The sequence below is a fragment of the Cebus imitator genome, unplaced genomic scaffold (assembly GCF_001604975.1).
Source record: "Cebus imitator isolate Cc_AM_T3 unplaced genomic scaffold, Cebus_imitator-1.0 Scaffold75, whole genome shotgun sequence".
NCBI lineage: Eukaryota > Metazoa > Chordata > Mammalia > Primates > Cebidae > Cebus > Cebus imitator.
In genome coordinates, this window is record NW_016107390.1 from 3,395,644 (window position 1) to 3,401,786 (window position 6,143).

The following is a 6,143-nucleotide window of genomic DNA, read 5'->3' on the forward strand; positions in this document are numbered from 1 at the left end:
AGAGACACTATTATTAACATGAGTTCATTCAATAGATCACAGTTATGATTGGAGTGGGGTGCAGTGTATAATTCACTTCGCAGGAGGAAGCCCTGGCTAGTTAGCCAGAATCCATTCCAGGACACAGCAACAGTGCTTCATGTTCCTCATCCACTTTCCACCTTCCCACGTGGAGCCGACCCTACACGGCAGATTCCCTTCCCTTCCTCTGGTCCCCTTGCCGGCTCCTCCACCCCTCCCGTCTAAAGGTGTCTTTTAAACAGATGAATCCTCTAGTCATAAGACACACAGGGATCCCTGCAGTGGAAAGTGTGGTGCCCTGCCTCGACTACCCTTCAGGACCAAGCTGTGCCCATATCTGCTAAGACTGTGGGCTGCCTCTTGATAACTCACAACTAAATTGCTCTTCAAGCATTGGCCTTAGGCAAAAACAAACAAAAAAAACAAACAAAACTGACGTCCAAGGTGTATGCTCCCACCTGCAGGCAGCCTGTATCCAGTGACTCGTCCACATAGGGATGACAAGGACCAGCCCCCTTGCCTGGGTTTGGGACAACTGCGAAGGGTCATCTCAGCTTCAAACTCCCAGTGGAATCAACTGGCTGAGGCACAGCCCTGCTGCGTCTGAGGTCGTTTTCCCCTCTACTCAGTCCTGCCCCCTTTGTTCCATTGTGGAGATAGTTCTCGTGCCTATTCCCCAGCAAACCACCTCCACACAAATCTCCCTCTCGGAGAGTTTCCCGGTGAACCTGACGGGAAAGAGTTGGTCAGGGAGTGGGCCCAGGAAGCAGACTCTAAGATGAAATTTGAGATTCTGTCCCCGCCAGCAGGGTGTCAGTAAAATCCTCCTTACGGGTGGGAGGTGGAGTAGGGCCAGCCCCTGCCATTCTGCAGGTCAGCAACTGTTAAAACCTTCCCTTCGGTACAAAAGGACAGAGCAGAAGGAGGAGGAAAGCAACTGGCAGGTGCAGCTTCTCAGGCATTTGAGAGGGTGGGAGAAGTCCTTATGGGAGTAATGAAACCGGATGGCTCTTGATGAGTGCAATCTATGCTTTGCAGTGACGCAGCGAACACCATCAATTTAGGCCAAGTGTGAAAGCAGGGCTCCCCCTTTGCAGCATGCAGAGAGACTCTCATTTCCTGCAGCAGGGGCAGGAAAAAATGAGAATTAGACTAAGGATTGAAATGTAAGGGTAGTGGGGCCCCCAAGAAGAATCCAGCAAATCTGCTCTGCCAACATCATGGCTGTGTTTGGAACGGATTGCTGACCTAAGATGTGCATGGGGACAAAGAGGTCAAAGCCCCTGACAGCTTGCACACTCCGATTCATCCCTGTTCAGGGTTATTCCTCCTCTCTGGCTTGAAGCCTTGAAGATAATGCAGAAGCCATCTCGCACCTGTCTAGAATTTACCCCCATTTCCTCTGCTGGCCACCAGGCGATAATTAGATGAGGCAACAATTTAACCTGCAGAGGAAGTGACTGGCCCTCTAAGAGAGGAAAGAAACGATGAGTCGGAGGAAAATAATCTGAATTTCAGTCATAAGGAAGATTAGATAACTTCAGACATTCTACAGCATAGCTGGCCTGAACTCTTTAAAAATGATGAAGTCGAAAAAGATACCAGAAGGTTGAGAAACTCTTCTAGATTAAAAGGGAAAAGAGATATGGCAAATAAAAGCAATCTGTCATCTCGGCCTAGGTCCTGGCCCAGGCTGGGAAGTGCCCCGCAGCAGGACCAGTGCGCTTTCTGGAGGCCGTCTTGAGGACCAAGGTTCTATTCCCCAGCTGAAAGTTTTTGACTTGTCAGTATGAGGACGACAGTTTGCCAGCTCACAGATCATAGTTCACTGCGTGCCAAGAATTTGAGTTACCCAAGATTACACACCCTTCCTGGGGTAGCCCATGTCCAAAGATTGGGTAACATGGGGAGACAAAAGTCCAGCCTTCTTGCTTGAATTTGGGACATCTCTTGGGTTCCATTCTAGCTTCAGAGCTTTACACGGCATTGGCTGACACATCTGATGAAGTGACTCAGTTCAGCTTCTCCCTTTGCCAAATCCTGTTTCCTCCACTCCCTTACATGTGTTGCTGCACAAGCACACCCCAACAGACCACTTCCCAATGGCCTGCCATGAACATTTCCATCTCAGAGTGTGGACCCCAGGAAACCCTGTCTAAGAGACCAACCCAAGGCCAGAGGACCTCCCACTTCGAAAGAACTGCAATCCTGGCATTTTCCATCTGTCCCCAGTCGCATATTGCAGTGTTTACACTTGAGTATGTACATCATGTGCTTTGTGAGGCGGGGAGGGAATGAAGATACTGGCTAAAGAGCATTCCAGCAGCCATTCCATTCCATTATGCCATTAGACCCAGTCAGTGCACCCGCAGTCCGGGAGTTTGAGACCAGACTAGGCAACATAGTGAGACCCTGTCTCAAAAACATTTTTTTTTTAATTAAAAAAAGCCAAATTTTGGAGAACTATCTAACATAGTATTCTCAATGAATTTAAAAATGTCTCTTTATCAGACACATGAGACATAGTGTTTAAGGAGAACTTGCCAGGTACTCATTCCTGCAGTGGCCAGCCGGGAGTGAGGAAATTCTAAGAGACGTGGAGACACATAGAGACCCAAAGTGCAGCTGTGCACCTTGGCTGTAAAACAGGGCAGTGAAACCTACCACAGGAGGCTCATTTGCATCAGGATGACAAGACAGAATGTCTGAGGCAGCACTTCGTTCATTTGCAAATGTTAGCTATAATTATATAGGGTAGCCATAAAACTCAAAAACTCTGTAGACTAGGAGGTCTCACTCTGACTCATTGACATAAACTGTCCTTTGGGACAATTATGTATTGAATGTTTGCCTCAAACATACTTTTCACTTTTCCCCAGATTTTTTATTGTAAATTGATCATTTATAATTGTACAATCCAACAGTTTATTTAGAAAATGTCAAACTTACAGAAAAGTTGAAAGAATACAATAAGCATTCATGTACCTTCAACTTACTTGCACCAATTTTTAATAGTTTCATCACATTATATTCTTTTTTTCTGAACCATTTGAAAGTAGACATCAAGACAGTTAATTCTAAATATTTCAGCATGCATTTCCTAAGAATAGGAACATTTTCTGTTAACCCCAGAGGGCTGTCTCACCTAAGAAAAGTAACACAAATTTTATAACACTATCGAATATACAGTCCAAATTTGAATTTTCGTCAATGACCCAAAAATATTTTTAAAAGTTTATCTTTTCTTCCCATTTTTCAGTGACCCATGATTGAATCACATTCTGTGTGGCTGTTATGGCTCTGGCCTCTTCTAACTGTTCCTCCTCATTCTTTTGTTTGTTTCATGATAGACACTTGCTTTAAAGAATCCGTGCCAGTTGTAGAATGTCTCACAGTCAATTTTTTTCTCATTTGCTCATGATTAGATTCTAAGGAAACATTGCTGGCATAAGTACCACGCAGGTGAATTTGTGACATATTGTATACTTTTTAAGACCTTACTAAGGTCTTGAATAAAGTTATTTTGGTTTTAAGTTACAAAAATAATCACTATTAGCTTGCTAAAACAATTAATTTCTTGGAAGGCTGTTTATTAGAGTGGACTGTAGAACTGAAGGAAAGAGGGGAATCGCCATGCCTCAGGAGGCAGGCCCAGGGCAGGTCTTGGGGTCCCAGAAGCACGGGTTCAGGCTCCCTTGGGTGTACCATTGATATGATGTGGCTTCCATGACACCCTGTCCGTTGGGGTCAGGGTCACACAGCACAGACACAGCCTCTGGGGAAATAAGATCAGGCAGCCACTGCAGCTGCTTTCTATTTAAGAGAGGAGGACATTGACCATTATATGAGGCTTATACAAAAAGGCTTTTACTTGGTTTATTTATTTGATTTGCCCAGCAGATCAAGAGACAGGAAAGTCTGAAGAATCCCCCAAACAATAGATTGTCTCCGAAGTCATAAGATCATTTCATGCGTCCTGCTAGCCTGACTTCCCCAGTCCTCACCCTCTGCCCCCAATTAATTAAATCATTGACATCCCAGTCACCCAAGTCATACATTTGGGAATCGCCTAAGAATCCTGCTCCCTCAGCCCTCACTTCCGGTAGCTCACTAAGTACGTTCACTTCTGCTTCCCAATAGTGTCATCATGCTGTTCTCAACCCACCTGCTAGCTCAGTTCCTCATCACCTCTTGCTTGGACCTGTGCGAAAGACTGTGAGCTAAGCCTGTAGGTCACCTCCCCACCCACCGAGCATCGTTCATTTCTTCTTGGCTAACACAATCGCAATTTTGTTCAGGTCGCAATGGGCCCAGCTCAAGGGAATGATTATGGTTGACCTCACCCAAGCTTGGAGATCCCATTCCTGTGTGTGTGTGTGTGTGTGTGTGTGTGTGTGTGTGTGTGTTTGAGACAAGGTCTGTCTATGTTGCCCAGGCTGGTCTCAAACTCCTGGGCTCAAGTAATCTTCCCAGTTCAACCTCCTGAGTAGCTGGTACTGCAGGTGCACACCACCACACCCAGCTCCCATCACAGCTCAAAGCACCTTTGTGACTTAGTTCTAACCGACAAGATGTAAGGAAACATCTGTTGGGGGTTTGCTAAAGAATATTTTCCTCGCTGAAAAATGAACTATCTTTTTCCACCCTCCCCTTCCATTCTCTGCAACGGGAAACACGATGTGTGGCGCCCAGTAGCTGCTATGTGATCAATGCCAGCCGTGCCGCCACCCGCGCTGTTTCCTTGTGTAGATCACACCTCTCCTCCTGTCTGCCTGGCTGATTTCTGTTCATTCCTCATCTAGGGAGTGTCCCCTGCCCACCTGACCTTGTAGTCCGTCTCCTACTCCAATAACCTTTAGGTGCTGCCCACTGTGTGCCAGCCCAGTTACACCTTCAGGTTGGCACGTATCTCCTCTTCTTTGTGAGAAACAGCATAAGTTGGTTAACAGCAAGAAGTCTGGCCACAGAGCCCTGATTTCATTATTTTATTTTATTTTATTGAGACAGGGTCTCGCTCATCACCGAGGCTGGAGCGCAGTGGCACGACCATGGATCACTGCAGCCTTAATCTCCCGGGCTCAAGCAATCCTCATGCCTCAGCCTCCAGAGTAGCTGGTATTCCTGTGGCTGGGACTATAGGCATGTGCCACCACACCTGGCTAATTTTATAATTTTTTGTAGAGATTGAGTCTCACAACGTTGCCCAGGCTGAGCCCAGGTTTTAAATTCTCATGCTACTACTTTACTGGTTCCATTGGTCATTCCTTACTTTCAGAGCCTTAATTTTCTCATTTGAAAAATGGCAGTTGATCATTGTTTTCTAGATGGTAGTGTTATGGGGAATCAATGATCAATGCACGTCAGCTTAGCACAGTGCCTGGTACGTGATAACCTCTCATCATGCATTCATGATCTTTTTTTCTTTTTTGTTTTGAGACAGATTCTCACTCTGTCACCCAGGCTGGCATGATCTCGGCTCACTGCAACCTCCGCCTCCTGAGTTCAAGCGATTTTCCTACCTCAGCCTCCTGAGTAGCTGGGATTACAGGTGTGCACCACCACGCCTGGCTAATTTTTGTACTTTTAATAGAGATGGGGTTTCACCATGTTGGCCAGGCTGGTCTTGAGCTCCTGATCTTGTGATCCACCTGCCTCGGACTCCTGCCTGGCTGTGCATACAGTGGTCTTATTATTATTTCCTTTTCTGGCACGAACACAAAATCAGTCACTTACTAGATGGCTGAGCTCTGATTCGCCTTGGAGATCTTGACTCCAAGTCCAGTGCTCTTTTTACTGAACTGAAGTTTGTGGCTTTAAAGAGACACAGGCCTCCTTGCTAGCTCAGGCCCAAGTGGGCTGCTGGTGTTGAATGCATAGTAACAAATGCCCAGGTCCATGCCACCATCCATTTATACCCAGATGTCGCTCAGGATCTAGGTACGACTGTCTCAAACCCACAGCGTCACTGCATGAACAGGTCCAAAGCCTGCTGGGGAGGAAGCAGGGGTGTGGTTATATTCTCATTTACTTTTTACTTTAAACTTTAAGCTCCACTTTTTTTTTTTTTTTTTTTTTTTTTTTTTTTTTTTTTTTTTTTTTTTTTTTTTTTTTTTTTTTTTTTT